Below are 21,725 nucleotides of genomic sequence, written 5' to 3'. Positions count from 1 at the left end.
GCAAGACCCCCGGAGGTCATTGGGACTTCCTCGGAAGGTGTAGGTGTTAATGTGGAGACTTCCAGCCAGTTAGTGCTTACTTACAGTATGTGGCCAGCCTTCTCAACTCAAAAGCACAATGATCAACAATTCAGAAGAAAATACAAATCCCCGAAGAGCTTCCATCTCAAATAAGGAATTAGACTCAGACGAAATAACTTCTGATGTGAGATGCCCCAAGGAGGCGGGAGAGTCGGGGCAGTGATTCGAGCCAGGCCTTGGAGAACCAGGAGACTACAGAAGAGGGATAAAGTCACTTTTTGCTATAGAGACAAGTTAATTAAAAAGAAGCTCCATTGCCCCTCCCCACCAGGTAACAGGGGCTTCATTGTATTCTGGAATTCTTACAAGGAGGCGGAGGGCAATGGCTTCTTTCAGAGGAGGGAATGATTACGGTCACATAGAATGAGCTGCTGTCTTTCACTGAAAAGGTGACTTTGAACAGACCCCTAAGCCACACTCTGTAAGATCACTTCCCTGGGCTTCTGAGGTGCTTAATTCACATCCCTGCCCCCAACATGAACCCGGATTCCCTTACCTATTACCAACCTATACAGACTGCCTCCACGACTCAAATACCCCAGCAGACTAGGAACTCCCCTTATTTTTGTGTTCATGTATCATCTTTTGCAAAACATATTACATCCCAGTGAGACAGAGTAAAGCTGCCACCACCCTCAGGAAGTTGACGGTCCAACAGCAGAAACGGACTCATGACCAGATGTCAACAGCCCCGTGCTGTCTAGTCATCCAGTCCATTGCATCTAGCACAGCCAAGGGAAGGAGAAGAGGACTCGGAAAAGCAGCCTAACCTGGCGATAGGGGACACTCAGAAACAGTGGATGGCAGGGACAAAGGCATCAGTGTGTATAGTGAAAAGGGACAGGAAACCCATGTGCCCAGATGTTATAATGTGAGTCCAAAACTGGGGAGGCCCAGAACAGCCAGCATTCACTGATGGCCAACTCTGTGGGAGCTGAGTGAGTCCTCACACACACCCCATGATGTAGGCTCTGTTACCTCAATTCCATGGACAGTAACCAAACTACTGCGGAAGCTGCCTCCAAAGGCTAGAAAGACCAAGGAACTGGTCTAAAATCTCCTTTGTAGTTAGCCCAAGGGGCTTGGAATCTGCCCATAAACAATGAGAAGGCAGTTAGTTCATTTGTTTAATGGGTTTTTATTTGTTAGTTTTTAAACAGGACTTTGCTTTGTAGCCCTGGCTGGCCTGGGCTGGCCTGATTTTGCTATGTAATCCTTGCTCCATAGCCAGGCTGGGCTTGAACCAACACAGATTGTCCTGCCCTTGCGTCCTAAGTGCTGAGATTAAACATGTCTGCCACCAAACCCAGATGCGTTTTCATCATTGTTTTTAGTCAGCATATAAAACAGTGGGCTTCACTGTGATTTCACGTCCATGGATCATCACATCCTTAGCTCACACTCTCCACCCCACTGGCCTTCTTGATCTTCTCCTCACCCAAAAGTTCTTGCTTTGCCCTCATATCACATATATATCTAAATCTAGATTCTGCAGGAGAACACAGCCAATATTTATTTTTTCTCTCAACATTGCCTCCCCGCTCCCATCAGTGGCCTTATTCACCTCCAATAGCCCCCTTCTACTTCCATGTCTCTCACACACACACACATACACATATATACACACATGCACACATATATCTACACATACACACACACATACATACACACACACACATTTTAATACCTGAAAAAAAAAACAGAATATTTGTGAATCTGGATTATTATGCTTAACCAGAGAATCTCTAGTTCCACCCATTTCCTTACAGACACCATAATTTAATTCTACCATATAACTGAATGCAACTCCATTTTACTTACACACGCACACACTACTATTATTACCACATCACATCACATTTACTTTATCCATGCACCTGGGCTGATTCTGTACTTGGGTTGCTGTGAAAGTGCCTTAATAAACACGGTTTGTAGGTATCTATGTAGTATGATATTAAAAAAAAAAAACAAAACATGCAGAATTCTTCACATACTTGCATGTATCTTCATGCAAGGGCCATGCTAATCTTTTGGGTATCATTCCAACTTTATTGTATGTGCTCGTGAAAAGGGCCTAAGAAATGACTTCAAATAGGAGGGAAGTCAACTCAAATTTGTGTCCCCAGAGCCCACTCCCACAAGATAGAGAGAGTAGAAATGAAGGGAAATCCAACTAGAGTTAAAAGATCTGTTAGAAGTTACCAAAGTAGTCCTATTGACAGCCTGGTCCAGCAGGCTGAGGAAGAGGTGTTAGGTCTGCACAGCTCATGAGCATCATGCTAGCTGCCTTGGGTTCAGACTATCTTTCCAAAGATGTTTTTATGGAGAATAGCTTTGGGAGAATGGTTTTCCTGTGAAGAGAAGACAAAGCACCAAGATGCAGTATTTGGTTCTTAAGCTCAGGCTTCTTGTGTAACACAAGACAGTGCATGTATAAGTGGCAGGCACCAGCTCTCTCCATAACTCTCTGGGAACTGAGTCACAGAGAAGCAAGCAGTTGGCATTTCTCTGCTGCCTGTTGTGGCTGCCAGCATCCATGAGACCAACTAGTTTGGTGTGAATAAAAAGTCTCAATTTCTTCACAATCTTGACAATATTTAAGAGCAAAACCAAATCAGCAGGCTTAGAGACAGGCAAAATGTAGAAAGCAGAGGAAGAAAGGAAACAAAGGGATTTCAGGTCTTTGGTCTGAGTGGAGGGGGGGCAGCGGGAGAGGAGGGTTGTGTTGCACCACTGAGATGGAATCTATGATGCAAGATAGAAGAGCAGAGGCTGCTGGGAAATGGCCATCTATGAAGCATAAAACTTGATGATGCAATCTAAAAGAAGGCTGGATTAAAGGTACAGCCACAGAAGTTATTGACATCACAAGTGTTTGAAACCATGAGATTGGATGGTTTGTTAGACCCTCACTAAGCCCAGGACAGAGAATTCAAAAGAAGCATCATCACACCCAGTAGAACAGTTATCGCAAGGGATACACTAAATATATAGCTGTCAATCAAAAGCCAGAAACACATCTAGACTTTGCCGGAGCTGTTGTTTAAACTAAAGCTGATTCACCATTACCTGTCTAATGCTAACCCAGACTTCCTAGCATCAGTGTCACATGGCTCTGTCAGTTCCATACACAAATGATTTCAGGTTTCTCATTCCCTAACATGCAATACAGAAGCAGAATGTGGTCCAAGGATCATAATTTCAAGTTTGTTCAAAAAGCAGTACTGCAGAGTGTCTTGTAAAAGTTCTATTATCTACAGTCATTCATTCATTCAAAAACAACAAAGTATCCACTAAATTAACTAAAAACTGAAAGCTCTAAGGGACCTAAACCTGTTAACATTTCCTTAAAGGAATTGCCAAATCAGAGTGATGGCCAAAACGTCAGCCTGGAGCTTAGTTCCTTCGTCTCTAATTAGCAAATTCAGTATCTTCAGCAAATCAGTCAACCTCTATAACTTTCTACTTCCTCATTATAAACAGATCAATTCAAAAATGCATACTCATAAACAGATGAAGCCAGGCTTTGTAATGGAGCACTGGCACCTCCTGCAAAAAGTGGGGACTCATTCATCACAACCAGCAGAAGCCAGCCAGGGAAGAATTAATTACTCATGAACAGTAATTATTCATGAGCCAGTTAGAGTAGTAGCACATGCATTTAATCTCAACATTTAGAAGGCAGAAGCAGGTGGACCTCTATGAGTTCAAAGCCAGCCTGGTCAGCTAGGGATAATAGTAAAACCTGATCCCAGAGAGACAAGTATATGTCACATGGCATCTCTTATCTTTGTCTCCTAACTCCATATGGTCAGTTGTGAGTATATAGAACCTGGAGCGATGGCCAAGGCCAGAAAAGTAGAACAATGGGGTGAAGGGGACAATAGGAGGAAATCACAGGGTAGAAGTAATTTGAAGGAGGAAGTTGGAGAAAATGGGGAGGGTGTAATTAGGATATAGAGGGTCGGTCAACACAGGAGAGAAAAGGAGGAGCTAACAAGGATGTCTGAAAAATGTCATAAGGAGTCGTATTATCTATTTACCTAAAATTACAGATAATACATATAAGTCTATATATAGTCACATATGAATATATAAACTATATATGAGTATCTGGTTTAAGTGAGATTTTTATATCCAGTGACAATGGTTTCCCCAAGACCCACTGACTAACAAACCCTCCACACCAGGCACGTAAAGTCCCCTACTGAGTTGCTAGTCAGGGAGGTCCAAGAGACTCCTAAATCACGATAGGTCTCTGCCGATGCCTTTCATGGCTCCCCAGGGCTTGAAGGGAAGTCCCTGTTGCTGAAGACACCATAGACTTCAGACACAGAAGGGAGAGGATTTGAGCTGGATCTGACCTGAAAGCCTCTTTCTGAGAACTAGCTTTTATGATGCTAGATGGCACCAAGCAAAGTTCCAAAGGGGGGAAGTACAAATAGTCCTCCTGCACAGCTATGACATCTGTGAACCACAACAGCGACCAGGATGGTGCAGCATCTCCAAGAGTACCATAGTGATACTCATATCTTGGCAGTAACCAACAGCTCTCTAATTGGACCCACTCAGCAAGAGGGAAATCATGCTTGGTCTGGAAAAGCTACCCAACCACTCGGGGCTAGTGTGATCACAGGTATCTTGGAGGACCTAGAGCTTCCACTTGACTAAACCAGCATTAATTCCTAACTGTATTCTAAATATTTATCCTTTCTACCCACAGGTAAGTGCAACTCTCACTCCTCGACGAAGAGAATTCTCTTCACAACAGATGGGGACCATTGTAGAAAGCCACAACTGATCAGAATGCAGAGAGCAAGTGACTGTGTGCTGCCCAGCCCAAATGATACATCACAACACAACTCCTGAGCTCAAGGCTCAGGGACATCGTGGAAGAAGAGAAAGAATGACCGTAAGAACGAGAGGAACAGGAAAGTGGCTGTGACATTGTGTCTCCTGGATATGTCAGGGGATCCACACCCATGAAGTCTCAACAATATGACTGCCTAAACAAGATGACCACCAACAGACGTGCTACCACGGAAGGGGTGAATCTCACAAGGCTCCAACCCTAGATAAAGAACTACAGGCAATTAAGGAATGTACCAGTGGGAAAAAATAGTATTCCCCAGGGAAGAGCCCTCCAACTAGTTATCCAATACGAAGTAATCATTCCTGAAATAGTATAGAGACTGAGCAAATTGTATTTATATATTTAGGAAAGCACACACACACATATATGTATGAATGAATGTATTAGCTATATATGTAACAACTATTTTTTTTTAAAGTGGCCATGAATTTAAGAGAGCAAGGGTGGGATATGGAAGGTGTTGGAGAGAGAAAAGGGAAAATAATGGAATTATATTTTAATGGAAAAAATTAAAGGCCACTTACCAGGGGATAGGAAAGAGCATTATCAATGTCACTGAAGGTTTAAAATACTCAGAAACTTCAAGCATAGCAGAAATAACAGTAATTAACACTATGAAGCTCCTACTGGGTTTTTACTTATTTAATACACCTCTACATGCACATAAATGTATGATCATTATTCCCATTTTCCAAATGGAAAACCAAAAGCCAGCCAACAAAAATTGGGAGAGTGGGAAATAAACCCAAGATAGGTGTTTTCAGAGTCCCAAGCTTCGACTGTCTCCTCTAGGCAACCAAGAGTGTGTTTCATGGCATATGTTTGTGGGGAAGGCACACTCTCCACTGCAGATACTGCTTTCCATCTGTTCAGAAGGATAATTCATAAAAACCTAAACACCAAGTGGACAGGCTTTTCTCCATTGACTAGGGTACTATTTACAGATTCTAAACACTGAATGAGAAGATCTAATGTCTTCTCAAGCAAGACAAAAATCACAGTGCATCAGGGGTAGACACATGAACTTCATGTACTCCCAGTCAAAGGGCTAAGAAGTGAAGCTTGGAGGCTACTGCAAAGAGGAAACACTCTATTTGCCAGCTCTAGTTCCCATTGTGTTGACTAATTGATTTAGTTTAGTATGCATAACTCCCAGATGCAACGGTTCCTTGGTTTTGTTCTGGTTTTTTTTTGTTTTTTGTTTTTGTTTTGTTTTTGTTTTTGTTTTTTAACTAATGTGTATTGGCTGTTGTATTATGGCAACTTCACATAGTTAAAAGGGAGGTTTATTTTTGTGGGGTAACTTACAAGTAAAGGGATAGGGTACAGGGTCCGGGAGAGGTGTAGCACAGTACAGCGGTGTTCTCTGGAAGACTCTGCTCTGGAAGACTCTGCTCGGTCTACCTCCAGGGTCCAGGATCCAGGAACCAAGAAAGCCGGGACATCTGGATCTCAGGTCTTAAGGGCTCCCATCTCAGCCCCTCCTTGTAGGTGTAACAGTTACCAAAGCCTCAATGGGGGTAGTACTTCCAGGTCAAAGCTGGAACAGCTACCCACTACATCTCCCCCTTTTGTCTAAATAAGAAGGTTCTAACCTAATACAAGGCTATATACAATAGGAATGATTATCAAATATTGTCCAGGAGTAATAAGGGATAATAACCTAGATAAGATGGAACTACAACCAACAGGAACAATATCATACAAGAAACACATACTGAAATCCAGAGATGTCTCAGTGGTTAAGAACACTGGTTGCTCCTCTAGAGGTCCTTAGCACCTACATGGTGGCTCACAACTTTAACTGTATATAACTATCTATGCAGTCTATGTACTTGATAACTGTATATAACTCTATACAGTCCCATGGGATCCAGTGCCCACTTTTGGTGTGCACATATACAGACAAAACACCATACACATAAAATACACAAATACATATTAAAAGAAGTTCATTGCACAAAAGCACCTTCTTATACTTCTTATATGTTGTGAACATTTTGACTAGTTATTTCACAGATAGACTAATAGAGAAAGAAGTGGGAAGAGAAGAAAGGGGAGGGGAAAGAGATGTCGGCCTTCCTTTGCCAAACCATTCCAGAAGAGCCCCACTTTGTTAGGGGAATTCTATTTATGTTGTGGTCCGTTATCCAATTGAATAGAGCATTTGGTCTGAGAGATGAAGTTCACATTCAGCTGGCCAGAATGGATCAACGAGTCTTTGACTGACCCAAAACAAGAGAAAGAGAGTGACCCTTACAGGAAGAGTAGCTATAGGTGGAGCAGGAAGTTTGCTTGGGCTTTTGGGAACTGGAAATCCATGTGGAGGGTGCATCGTGGCCATGGTAACTGTTTCAGGTTCTATACTAGTCCTCGAGTTTTATAATTAATAAATGGTAAAAGAAATCCCAGAACCACTTACAAATTTAGACTCAGCTTCCCTCTCCAACTCAAATCTCTTTAGAGACATCAACTACCTATTTTATAGACATATCTAACTAACTGTCAAACCCTGAATGGAGAGTGCAGGTAACCAATCCCTGAATGAACTAGCTACCATGCAAATGGGACAGAAGATTAATTTACCTCACACAAAAGTCTAGACATACTTTCTGTCAGTCACAAATATCAACATGACAAGCTGAAAGCTACCTTGTGGAAAACACCATCCAGAACTGATTTTCTTAAAGAAAAAAAAAAAAAAAAAACTGGCTCCACTGGCCAGAAATGTTGAATCAAGTCTGGCAGAAGGGCTGGAGTAGCGCTACACAAACTATATAATGAGCTTCGGCAGCTGTTTACATCTGGGAATGTGTATCACGTACACATGACTCCATATGCAACCAGAAATCCTTTAACCACTTTCAAAACACCAGTCATAACACAGTCCCAAGAAGAATAATAGTATGCATATTTTTAAAAAGAATACAATGATTGGAAAAGCATTGGGAAATTAACACAGCCCTACTGTGGAGGTCAAATTCATATGTAATACAAAATGAAAACAAATCTGGCACACTCAACATTTGTCTTGTGGCTGTCATGGGCAGACCATGCAATGGTGAAAGAATAAAATTGGAAACTGGGGGCTTCACACCATCTATGTGGGCACAGGAATATTCTGCTTGCTCCCATTGCTTAATGGAGTGAGGTCCAGGCTCCATGCCACTTGCCCAAGGCAGGTCGCCAATGCCAAGTGCACTTGCACACTCTTTCCTCATAAAGTGCTTCTATAAGGTTGTGAGGCATCAGCAATGCTAATGTAACCCTCAAGGGCCACATCTAGCATGGCTCCGGAGATGGACCAGACTGAAGAGGCAAAGATATGAAGACAAAACAAACCAACAGACATACAGATATACAGAAAAGCTAGGTTTGGGTAGATTGGGCCTTCAAAGGGAGAAACATCAGCACCCTGAAGCTCAGTGCATCCATTATATAGAGTTGAACAGAGAGAGGTAGGGTCATTGCATACAGCTGAACAAGGAGGTATGGTTATTGCAGACACATAAATAAGGAGTCAGGGTTTATGATGTACAGTTGAATTGAATTGAGGTCAAGCTAATCTTGATAGAGTCATCTCTGTAGGCGAACAGTGTTCAGGACATAATATGGGGAGGTGGAGGGAAGAGATATGATGGGCATCTTCTGCATACACTATCAACATCTATACATGGGAAGTCATTGCCATCCCTCTGTCTGAGGCTAGGGTCCTCAACATGGCCAGCCCATATCAATAACATACATTCACTCAGGAGTTCCTTCACCCCCACACTCAAGGTTTTGTAAAGAGGAGAATGAGACAAACTTGAAAGATAGAAATTCGGGTGCCTCTGCAGTCTCAGAGGGAGCAGGGGCTATTTGTGTGACCATGAGGCATACCTTTAGAATTTCAAGCTATTTCAATTAGGTATCACTGATTTCAAGAAATCAATTTCAAGTTGGAATTGTGTCAAATATAGAAAGTCTACACAAATTTGTTGTGGATGAGAGGGAAATCTACTAGCATGTCCCTCTTTCCTTTGGCGACCTCTGGATTCGGTTCTCATCCCCAAGACTATGTACAGAGCCTCCTCCTGTCCCACCATGACGCTTTTAAGAAGCTGGTATGGGAGGGCAGAACTGTTTTGAGATCCACCTTTTTCCTATGTATTCTCTAGATCACCTGGCATCCCACCACCTATAAAGACCAATTTTCATATTGGTTCATATAACCAGTTCTCAACCTGTGGGCCACAACCCCTTTGGGAGTCAAACAACCTTTTTACAGGGGTCCCTGAAAACTAGCAGAAAACACAGATTTTTACATTATGATCCATAACAATAGCAAAGTAACAGTTATGAAGTAGCAACAAAAATAATTTTATAGTTGGGGGTCACCACAACATGAGGAAAAACTGTATTAAAGGGTCCAAGAATTAGGATGGTTGAGAAGCACTGCTGTAGAAGTATACATGCCCCATTCTACAAACAGCCTTCAACTACCACAGCGAAGGTAAACTATGGCTGGGGTACCATATCAAGGGCTTAGACTTTGGAATGAGTCTTTGAGTTCAAATAAATCCTGACTTTGTCTGGCAAATCCTATGATGTGGACTCATTACAGTCCTGGGTGTAGATGTAATTCTGAACAGTTTTATTAAATAAGAAACACAGAGCCAAATGCAGAGTTAAAAGTCCAGAGATCAGAGAGCAGTAGCCAAAAGCTGAGACCGCCTTATTACCACCCGCTGCTGCTGCTGCCCTTCCCCTGAGAAAAAGACCTACTTCCTGTGTCTCTGTCTTTTTATTGACTTTCTGTTCTGCCTTCTCATTGGTTGTAAACCCAACCACATGACCTCCTTGTCACTGCCTGTCTATACAGACCTCCAGGTCTCTATGGTTGATATTGAGATTAAAGGCGTGTGTCTCCATGCTGGTGGTGTCCTTGAACACAGAGATCTGCCTGTCATGTGATCGGGATTAAGGGTGTGTGCTACCACTGCCAGACTTCTGCTAACTGGCTTGTTATTGGCTCTGACCCCCAGGCACTTTTATTTATTAACATACAAATAAAATATCGTCATACCTAAGTCTAATAGAACTGGGAGGAGCAGGGAATGAGGTAGCTTCCAAAAAGCAAGAGCAGAACTTAAATTCCATCTTCTGGTGCTACCTAGCGACCAACTCTTTCAGATTAGAGAACTTCCCCTCCTATTCAGGTGATAGGACTGAGAACAGAGAATATATTTTCAACTTGTCACTCTATCAGAAAAGCTGTTAGGGAAGGGTATTCATGGCTATCTAAAGTGATTCAGCTAGCCCTACTCCATTTCTTCAGCTATAAATGAAAGAACTCCACCCCCCCACCCCCTCACTTCCACCACCCTCACAGAACTCAAACTTCCAAGGGCTGTGTACTTGAAAAATGCAGCCTAGCCACACACAAGTGCCTGCTCACACCCAGTCACATTCTCTTCCCATCACATAGATCAGCCTTTGATGAACTGGACTGCAATGTGGCTCTCAAAGTCAAGGCTGCCTTACATGTACTTTCCATCCATACTGCACAGGAAAGTGTGTACCATGGAACATGTGACCCACACAGAAATGAGTGTCAGAGCCTTCTCCGTATCCTTCCAAAGGGCAAAGAACTGGCGCACATAGCCAGTCTCAAAACATTCATTGAGAACACAAACTAGAGAGAAGCTGAGAAGGTGGATGAGGTTTTCCTCTCAACTCATCTCTGTGGCCCTGGGCTACACTGCCTGGCACATGCTGGATCAGCTAATCTGTCTACCCTGGAGACATGTCAATGGAACTGAACTATAATCTGCTCTAAGAGGAGGAGGATGGTGAGGTCTCTGTGGTTCTGATTCTGCCAGTGTGCTCAGTAGCGCTGCCCTAGATACTTTACAACTGCCCTGGAAATCAGGGATGATTGCTACAGGATTGTCAATGTGTGTGTGTGTGTGTGTGTGTGTGTGTGTGTGTGTGTGTGTGTGTGTTCTAATGAGTAGGCAAGAGTTCAGAGTGATGAGGTGGCTTGCCCCGAATCCCAGAGCCAATGAAGAACAGAGCTGAGGTTTGAACCTTCTGGGCAAAAGGAGAAAAAGAAGATGCTAAGCAGACAGCACCCCTGGTCAAAGCAACCACAGACTTGGCTGAAGGTGAAGGCTGCGAAGCCTGGGCTGAAAGTCATAGCCAATGTTGACTGCCACAGGACTTGATCTCTGCAGACTGCACAGTAGAAGGAAAGAATATTGGTGCATTTTCCACCAAAACTGGCCAGGCTAGTGGCTTGTGTAAGGGCAGTGCCAGCCTGCTTACTACTGACAGACCCACACGTTCCTGCCAGCTCATCAAAAAGTTGCAGGCATCTGAGCTCCCAAATGAGAACACTATGGACATTTTCCAGACAGAGAGATAGGAGGAGAGGGGCTCTGAGCAACTCATCTTAAAGGAAGAAACATAATGACTCTCGATTTTGGGTTTTGGTTCCTTTTTTTTTTTTTTTTTAAATCAACCTCAAGCAGTCCTAGCTCCCACATGTTTTTTTTTTCACAGAAACGAAAAGAGAAACTTTTTTTTTTTTTAATGCATGAACAGGACAGCTGCTGCTTCAGGGGGCATTTGGCTAAGTGTTTTTAATAGTTTTGTTAAAACTTAGCGTGTAAACAACGCTGTGCCTTCTATGATTAGAGGGGAGGCTAATCTAACAAAATCAAACTTGTTTAAACCTCCTCTATTCTTAATAGTGACATCAAACAGAAAACAAGAATCTTAAATATCCATAAACAAACAAAATAAGATACTCGGTGTAATTCATTTTGAATGTATCTAGGAATTCAGGAACAGTTTTCCCATAGAGACCTCTGGTTTGCAAGCTCAGAGTACATCATTCTAACAATGTGAGGGTGACTGGGGAACTCTCAAATGTCTTTGGCCTCTTGATGCTCACATATCTTAGTCCCAATAAGACTAAGGAGGCATCTTCTGTGTCACGAAGGCTTACTGTCCTGGGTTTAGTGGGAAGGCAACCGTGATTCATGATGCTGGAGAGAAATTAAAACCAGATCGAAAATTAATTTCCCTGAGCTGGAAGAAAAGAAAACAAAAGAGAACAGATAGAAGGTACTGATGTGTGTTCACTATCCCAAGCTTGCTGGAGCAAGGAGCATGTGCGAGGCATGCTCATTACATGTTCAGCGTTCAAAGGTGTAACAAAAGGAATCAGTGCTAAATACACACATGGAGGGGGTTTTGGGATTTAGCTCAGTGGTAGAGAGCACTTGCCTAGCAAGCACAAGGCCCTGGGTTCGATCCTCAGCGATAGATAGATAGATAGATAGATAGATAGATAGATAGATAGATAGATAGATAAAATATGCACCTGGGCTAATTATCCTCTCAGACTACTAGAGATAGTGGCCAGCAAAGAGCTCCATGTATTGCTGGGAAAGATTGGGCTGATTCTATATGAATCAATTCTGGTCAGCCCTGTAGCATCTGTGCTTGCATACTACCTCTAAGTAAACAAACACATAAAGGTCAAAATTTGCAACCCAAGCTGCACTCCTCTCCAGCCGTACCCCACCCAGAGCCATCACCGCCTACTTGGAGAACACACAGCCCTCGAGAATACCAATACCGTGGGGGTGTACTGAGCAGCTCCCTGGGTCCAGAGAGCCTGAACCCTCCCCTCACAGAGCAACCCTTCTGCTCCAAGTTCTCCAGCACTCCTCTTCCTGGCTTGCTCTCTAAGGCACATACCTGGATTGTGACCGTTGTTGTCCCAAAAGCGTTCTAACAGCAGGCACCAGAAGAACAGGTACCATGTCACTGTGTGCCAGGAATTGTGTGAGATGATTTAGAAGGAATCTGTTCAGCTAGAACATACAAGGCCCCCGAAAACACCATGCTAGGTAAAACTGTTCAATGAAAAACCACAGGGCTCATGGCGGGGACAGGGGTGGGACACACCACTCAAGACAAAATTTAAAAGACAGAAATCTAAGAACAGTAGTGTCAGGGTTCCACACGCACGTGTCCCGCGGCTGATACGGAATTGCAAAAGTGGCACTTTGCCTTGAGATCAGCCTGAAAGAGACTTGTGAAGCGCCTATCAGAAGGGGGCAGCATGTCATTAGTGGGAGCCGGTGGGAGGGGGCTGGTGAAACCAGATGTGGGCAGGTGTGGTACCTAACACAGCTGGTGAACTGAGGGAATCTGAGTTTCCAAGTGCCTCACTTTGGCTGAGTTCATTTAGTGGTTTTCAGATCCGAAATATACCTGAGACTCACATCAGCAAACTCCCTGGTCGATCAGTAAGGTTGAGAGCGTTTTTTTTCAAGTTGGAAACATGCCATGGTAAAAGAGCAAATGGGTTTTTTGTTTGTTTGCTTGCTTTTTGTTTTTGTTTTTGTTTTGTTTTGTTTTGTTTTGTTTTGTTTTAGCTCATTGAGCCTTAACAGCACTAGAAGATGAAGTCCACTTTCTAGGAAGAGAAACTGAGGCTGAGGGAAGGCAAGTGATTCCCAGTGCCACATGGTTGCTGATAGATCAGCCGCAGAGCAGGTCTGTGGGCTTTCCTCCACCATCGGAAACACTATTGGTAGTAGAGGAAGAAATGCTCACCTCTTCCGGCTTGGAAGCGGAGTAGATCCCGCCCGACTCTTCCAGGGTGTCTAGGCTGTGTAGTACTGCATGGTCCCTTACTCACACTACGAGCTACATGTGGAAGATAACCCAGCTTCTAGTCTCTCAACTCACTGTGCTGATGCTCAGACAGACCGAAGAGAATTTTAGTGGCTCTTCTGAAGCTGGATGATTCACTTTAGAAGCCCCTTTCACTGTTTTCCAGGAACTCTTCCTGGAAGCTGATGTTCTTCTCACTCTTTCACAAGGGAGAAAAAGCTCTTATTCCATCCGGCAGTCACTGCACAGGGAGTCTGATCAAGTTCTTCACAGCTCTGCACCTGCCCTCAGAATTAAACCCCAGCATACACTGCTCTCCCCAGGGAGCACGGCAAGCCCTGTTTCTGCTCCTCCTTCACCTGCCACATGGACAGTCCCCCAGCGTCCCATGGGTTCTCACTCCCAGACTCTGAACTTGCTATATTCCTCATTCCCTCATTTCATGCCTGCCACCCACTGTTTCATCATGCCGTTTCCATCTCCATGTCTCAGCCTCCATGTCCTCTTTCCACCCCTGCCAGAAGCCCTCTGGATTTCTGTCCCCAGATCTAGATTCAACATTCCTCTCAGATACTCCCCTAGCTCACTTTCCTCAAATCTCTCATGCATTTGCCTGGTTGTCAGGTGCTGTGATGGTGGGGACTGTATTTGGTAATGCATAAGTGAATGAATGCACTCACACAGCATATTTCACCAAAGAGTTTCAACGTGCAACAGCTCATGTGATCTGGTCCTGCTTTTGAGGCAGATGGGAAATCAAGCAAAGGATCCAAAGTGAATGCATTACCCTGGTCCTGTGACCAGTAGATGATGGCACAAATATTCTCTCATCAACTCAAATTACAAAAACTATGGTGTTCTAACCACATGGTAATTACCAGATCAGACAGACATCCCTGACCTTGTGGAACTTACATTCTAGAAGTGTGGGAGACAAACAATGCATCAAATAAATGAATAAAATATACTCTATACATTATATCAGTTTATCAGATGGGGGAGAAAGGTTTCATCTCTCTAAGATGATATAATATGAACAAAGATAGAGGTGAAGAAATGATCTATGCAGGTACCAGGGCTTTAGGGAGAACGGATGGTATGTAGCAAGATACTCCAGCAGAAGAAGGCCCAGAAAGTTCCAGAAAGAACAGCAGGGCCATATACACAGCTAAGGGAAAGCGAGCTTGCACCTCCTATCTGGAGATAAGAATGAAAACAGCTAGCATCTCCTGCCTGCCTGCTATGTGTCAGAAGAACAGAGGGATGACCCACCAAGACACAGTCCCTGTCCTTAAAGACCTCACAATGTGCCCACACATTCTGTTTTCACTTTTCCAGGATGATATCACAAGCTCTGAAACACAGTGTGCTCTATGGAAAGTAGATTTACTCTTTAGCATACTGGAGGACAATACCTTGAAACTGCTCCGTCAGACCTTTGCCTGAAGGAAGAAACAGGTAGAAAGGAAGCTTGGGGCTTCCAAGGGACAAACCAGGAGTCGACTTCCACATGTAAACAATGCCAGCAGCCACATCACAAGGCGGGGTGAGCTGTGGCTTCTCATCAAACATATGAAATTAACAGAAAACAGTTTTAAAATGTATTAGTGCTAGGGAAATGACGTCATAAAGACAAAGGCTTCCCTGTTACTTAAAGTAATGAGAACAAAAACAAGGATTTATAAGCTTCCCAGCTCTAACCTAAATTTGCTGCGCATTATTTTTCTACATCTCCTTCTGCTTTAGAAAAACCACTACTAATTGCATTCACATTACACAGTATCAACCAAACCTGGATTTCAGTTCCCCCAAGACCACCAACAGTCTCAGGTTACAGCGACTTTATTAAATAGTTTCCCCCTGCTCTGCTTTATGCAAAAAAAAAAAAAAAAAAAAAAAAAAAAAAAAAAAATTAGAATGCTGTAATACTATTACCTTTTGGGATAATTAACCAGATAAATGCCTGATAAGTAACATTTTAAGAAAATCTCCAACATAGGAATAAGAGGAGTGTGCACATTTTTTTAACTCACAAAATAATGAAGGATTTTTAAAAGTATACAGTTTATTGGTGGCTAGGAGCCTGGAGCTAATGAAAAAAACATTTATGAGCCTGGTTTCCATAGCTCTCCTTTGTGTTCTCTGGGTACAGATGCTCCTGGCTGCATTCTAGGAAAGCCAGGAACTTGGCGGGAATCAGAGAACATGGAAACCTGGAGAACCATCCAGCTTTACCCTGTTTACACCCCACTGCCATCAGGGCCCAGCTCCCTCATAAAAGGTAAGCAAGACATGCTTGGTCATTAATTCTGGAAATGTTTCCAGCCTAAGTCTTCCAACCATGAGTTCTGCTCCTGGCATTTCAGAACACAAAATCTAGTTTCTGGTCAATCCTATCACCCTAGCAACTACCAACGTTAAGTGGGATGCTTCAGCTCACAGAGCACGTCATGGCCAACCTCTTCTTGGGACTGCCATCTCGTGGGATCTTGCATTCTTTCTGTAATGACCACTTTAGACCCCCACAAGGTTCTGACTGACTCCCCATCGATACTAGGAGAGAAAGGACATGGTGAGGACTGGGATGGGGGACAGGTGTCCTCCTGGTCGTCTACAGTGTTAGAGAAACCAGGACTGCCACTCTTGCTTTCTATGCCATCCCTCTACCCTGTGGAGCCCTGTATTTCCTTGGGTCTACCTGTCTTTTACTCGGGAGGAAGCAGTGTCCACCACGCTGGACACAGAGTGAAGGTCATTCAAAGGCACATTTGTGCCATAGAATCCTTGTTTAACCTAATGGCTCAAACCTAAATAAACCTCCTGAACATGATTTTTAACTGAAAACAAAATAAAAACAAGTATTTCTTCAAGTTACAGGGTAAACATGGGACATCCTCATGGAAGAATAATACATTACTAAAAATTCAGTTTTGGCTTGGTATGGTGGTGCATATTAGTAATCCCAGCATTTGGAAGGCTGAGGCAAGGGGACTTCAGTGAGTTCAAAGCTAGCCTGGGCTACAAACTTAAAAATGAAATAAAATAGTTTCAAAGACTATACTTAAATATTATACCGTGCTGTAAATTTCACCGGACAGTTTGGCAACAATGTGTGGCCTGGTGATTTTTATTTTGGTGTACAGTTAGTGGTGCATAGCCATCACCATGGCGCCTCTGAGAACATTTCCCCCATCTCCAAAATTTCCTCTCCTGCCAGGTATTTCAATAGGTTAGAAATGTAATATAAAAGGACCCAGACACCCAACAAAATGCACTTACAGTCTGTCTGTATTATAGCCCACCCTGAATCACATCCTACCACACGAATGCACCACACTTACACTCTGTTTATCAGCTCACAGATGTTTCTGTTGCTACTGCACTCTGGTTATTGTGAATAATATTGGCAGCACAACTTGGACTCAGTAGATTACTTAAAAAAAAGAGGACATAAAGTTGTGAGGAGGATGGGGAGGTAGGGAGTAGATCTGGGAGGAGTTGGGGGAGAAGTAGAGAGTGAATATGATCAAAATACATGGTATGCATTTATGACATTTTCAAGTAAGTACTTAAAATATTATATTTAAAAAATAAACCACCAAGCTAAGACAGAAAAGAAAGACAGGAAAGATTAAGCAGACACAGGAAGGGAGATAAGTCCCTATCTCCAGTGTTCAAATGGAGTCTCTCAAACTCTAGCACTAGTGACAAAATTTGCTGAGAGAGTTACCTACACACAGACAATATCCCTTTCCAAGTAAGAATGTTAAAACGTCAATGAACCAAGCTTAGGACCTAAATGTATATGACCTTCCAGGATAGCCTTACTCCTTTTCCAAGTGCAAACTGGAAACTTTCTGGGAGTCTCAGGAGCAAGATAATGTTATTTATAGTAAAAGCATGTCCATAGTTCCTGAGTGTAGCCTTGTGATCTAGGGTTTTAGCTTAGAAGCTGTAATCCTATCCTGGGCATACCATGAAGGGCTCCAGGATCCCACTTTGAGTCTTTAACCACCTTTGAGACGTAATGTCAGAAGTCATCAAAATCCTACCTGTAGCTATTGAAAAGATAATGGTTATTCTCCCACAAAGCCCCTATCCACATTGGGATATCCCATCCTATGTTGACAGTCTGCCCATTAACCTTCTGCTTAAATCTATGTTGAGACCTCTTTTTAGACCCTGCTCCATACTGGCTGGCCCTAAAATTCTTTTCTGCAGCCAAGTCAAGAATCCTATTTTCCTCTGAGTAACTAGCTAGCTGTCACTGCAAAGAACCCCACTGACTGCTGCAGGTGACAGTGTGCCTCTGTGTGTAGGGTCTCTGGCCATTGATGCTGGTGAACACTGTTGCCAAAGTAGTGGTAGTATTTTCTATTTCCACCAGAACTGTATTGAAGTGTGCTTCTCCATATCCTCCCCAGCACGTGGTACTGACCATTTGTTTTTAATTACTGCTATTCTATGATGTGCAGCAGCATCTTCCTGTGGCTTTATTAAAATTGAAATATTCAAAAACACTAAGAAATGCTTACCATATAATACTAAGAGTCGTCAAACAAGTATCAGCATTGTTGATACAGAATGATCACATACATATGAAGACTGAGAAAAATCACATCAAAATCTTGACCCAGAATATGAGAGCATCATTCCTTTTTTCTTTTTTTTTTTTTTAGATTTCACCATGAACTTTTGTATGATTAAGTATATAGTAAAAATACATTCAGAAATTAAAAATAATACTAAACCAGTAGCACTACACACTGAAGTCTTAAGAATCAAGCCCCAGCCAGGCAGTGGCGGCTCATGCCTTTAATCCCAGCACTCGGGAGGCAGAGCCAGGTGAATCTCTGTGAGTTCAAGGCCAGCCTGGTCTACAGAGCGAGATCCAGGACAGGCACCAAGACAGGCACCAAAACTACATAAAGAAACCCTGTTTCAAAAAAAAAAAAAAAAAAAAAAATGCCCTAGCTGTACTTGGTTCTTATTATAAATTCTGGGTATTATTTGCCAAACCCAGATGGGCTTCTTTCTCTCTGCTTCTGAGACCCTGCACCAAAAGTCAGCCAATGGCAAACTGCAACCCTGATCTGCTCTGTTATCCTATGACCTATAGGTTTAAAAACAGTTTTTCACATTTATAAATGACTAAGAAGGTATAAAAGGCAACAAACATTTGCAACACATGAAAGTTGCATGGAATTCAGGTTCCAGTCCTATGAACACCTTCAGTGCAGCTCTGTTCTCTGCCATCTCTGCCTATGGCTGGTAGAGCAGAGGTACAGAGATTCTGCAGAGGTCACAGGCCTTGCAAACCTCAAACCCTTACTAGCCAGCCCCTTCGAGGAAGTGTGTTTATCTTTGCTTATGCATCCCTCATAGGAGAAAACAAACTTAGTTCTTTGTTTTTTTAATGAATGTTCACTAAAGTTGAAGAAAATGTGGATTAGCCACTCTGTATTTATTCATATTAATATGTCTCTTCTAGAAGATAATGTAGTTGACAGAAACAATATCAAAAACTTCCAAAGCACTTGTCTTTATCTAGCAACTCGGAGGTTCTCAAAATACTTGAACAAATACATGGATGGATGAATGGGCGGGTGGTGAGTAGATGGAGGAGCACCTGTGTTGGGTAAATAGGGGGGAGGCGTGAGGAGAGCATTCCTATGCATGTATGTAATCAGGACTCATTAGGTGCTAATGCGGACTGCATGTGACAGCCAGCCCCATTGTGGGTTAGAAGGGATCAGGGACAAGGCAATCTTCAGGAACCTCTGAGTAAGACAATGAATATGAACCAGCAAATCGCAAATTAAGCAATACAAATGGTGCCAAAGATGCTTAACATCAGCTGTCAATCAAAGAACATTAAACAACAATGTTTCCATTCACAAGCTAGAAATTTCAAAAGTGACAGCACCCAGAGCCAGTAGAAGCAAAAGGTCATTTTCTCTCGGTGAAGCAAAGGGAGGTACGCACTTTCCCAGCTTTTATGGTAGGCACTGCATCGTATACATCAGAAGCCTTCTCTCTCAGAACTAGTACTTTCATTTCTAAGAATTATTGCCAAGAAAATAATCATAAATGTGCATAAGGATTTACAGACCACAGCATTGTTTACACTAGCAACCAGACAGAGCGAGAGTGGAAGGACAGAGAAATCCCTCATGTCCAACAAGACAGAACAAGAAAACTGTCCAACAGTCCCACACAGTGCTAAACTGTACACAGATTAAAATGCAACAGTTTGAGAATTGCTTTGAGATATAAAAAGTTGTTCACACTAACGGTGGCAAGCATGAGAAGAGCTACATCACAAAATCAGCTTCCAGGGGAAAGCCCATCTTGTTAGACCAGACATTTCCATAGAAAATATTTGACAGAATATAAGCCTAAATGAAAACAACCATCTCCTCTTTGCTTTTCTTCTTTACTCTTTTTTTTTTTCTATGAACATATTACTGTTATTATGGTTTAGCTGTGAATTGTCCTTCACTGGCTCATGTGCATGAGCCCTTGGTCCCCAGCTAGAAATACTGATTTGAAAGTTTGTAAAATGGTTGAGATATAGGCCCTGGCTGGCAGAGGTGGCAGTGCAAGGGAGGCTGGGACCTTGAAGGTGATAAGCCAGCTCTGCTTCTGTGCCCTCTCTGCTTCCTTTGGCCACTAAATGTGACCAGCTGCACCAGGCTCCCGCACCATTAATCAAGTTAAGCCATCAACCACAGGTCCTTTGCCATGATGGTCTATTCCCCATGAACAATGAACCAAAATAAAACCTTCCTCCCTAAAGTCAACTGTGTCGGGTGTCGGGTCACAGCAATGGGAAAAGTAACCAAGGGACTGACTATCAAGATGCAGAAGAGAAAAAAAGAGGAAACTATTAACTGATACAGAATAGGTCATATGTCCTACACTGACTCATTCAAGAAGTATCTTTAGTATAGTCTATGTCCTAGACTCTGTTCCTTCATCAATAAACAAAATAGACAAGTCTTTGCCTTCATGGAGCATCTGGAGTATTGATATGTCCCATGTCTCTGTGTCTCCTATACCAACACACAGTACTGGACAGTAAGTAAAGCCCCCTATATTAGAAATCAATGGTGGTTGACTTCTGAACCAGAGGATTCAGCCCAACAAGGTACCCAGAGCATGAATTCTGTGTGTGTGTGTGTGTGTGTGTGTGTGTGTGTGTGTGTGTGTGCAAATGTACATTGTATGCTCATGTTCATGAGTAGGTAAGTACATGTGCTCCTGCTGCACATGCATGTGAAAGCGAGACAAGCATGTGATATCTTCCTCTATCAATCTCCATCTGGGTTTTGGAGACAGAGTTTTATTTGTTTTTTGTTTGTTTGTTTGTTTGTTTGTTTGTTTGTTTTTCAATGAAAGTTGGAGCTCATTGAGTCAGTGAAGCTGGCTAATCAATGAGTTCCAGGGAGCCTCCCTCTGCCTGCCCTCCATCCTTGGTGCTGGAGTTATGGACACACCATTGCATCCAGCTTTTTCCTATGGGCGCTAGAGACTTGAACTCAGCCTTCATGTGTAAGAGGTAGGCCTTTACTGACTGAACCATGTCTCCTGGCCCCACCAAATGACTTTATATTCACAAACAGAGAAGATTGGTGCTAAGCATGCCTCTTCCCTCCCCCACCCCAACCCTCTATGGACAAAGTGGCTAAACCTGGGATACTGAAACATAGCCTGACAACACAGGTTCCTGGGACAATTCTGCGGCAGCCTCCAGGCACTCAGGAGAGGGGAAAGCTGTCAGATAATATTTCATGAATAGCTCAGCTTAAGTTACTTGGACCAGCTGGGACTTTCCTTAAGCTACTTTTTCCTCTGGCCAAAATCATCCTGGCTGAAGCTGCCTGTTAAGTGTCAGGCAGCCGAGAAATAGGTCTTTCTGTTTTCCTCATAACTCTAGGCACTGCCTCTTCTTTGGGCAAGGGAAACCCACAGACCTGGGGCGTCAGCTTATGTAAAAAGTGGCTCCCCACTGGGCTAAACTGCTGAGAGACTTGCATTCAGTTTCAGAAAACAGATTTCTCCTTTTGCCCATCCCCCAGTTGTTCCCTACGGT

At 43.0% G+C, this 21,725-nt stretch overlaps 1 protein-coding gene and 1 non-coding gene across 2 annotated transcripts in view; both read right to left on the bottom strand.

The window, feature by feature from the left end:
- Window positions 1-21,725, bottom strand: part of Ror1 (receptor tyrosine kinase like orphan receptor 1) — a 353,310-nt gene that overhangs the window by 289,898 nt on the left and 41,687 nt on the right. The gene's annotated exons all lie outside the window — the stretch shown is intronic.
- Window positions 2,052-2,155, bottom strand: LOC118578975. The gene has a single exon (XR_004944354.1). It is a non-coding gene; the product is annotated as a U6 spliceosomal RNA (small nuclear RNA).

This window comes from Onychomys torridus, chromosome 2 (genome assembly GCF_903995425.1).
Source record: "Onychomys torridus chromosome 2, mOncTor1.1, whole genome shotgun sequence".
Lineage (NCBI taxonomy): Eukaryota > Metazoa > Chordata > Mammalia > Rodentia > Cricetidae > Onychomys > Onychomys torridus.
This window is presented reverse-complemented; position numbering and strand designations above follow the sequence as displayed.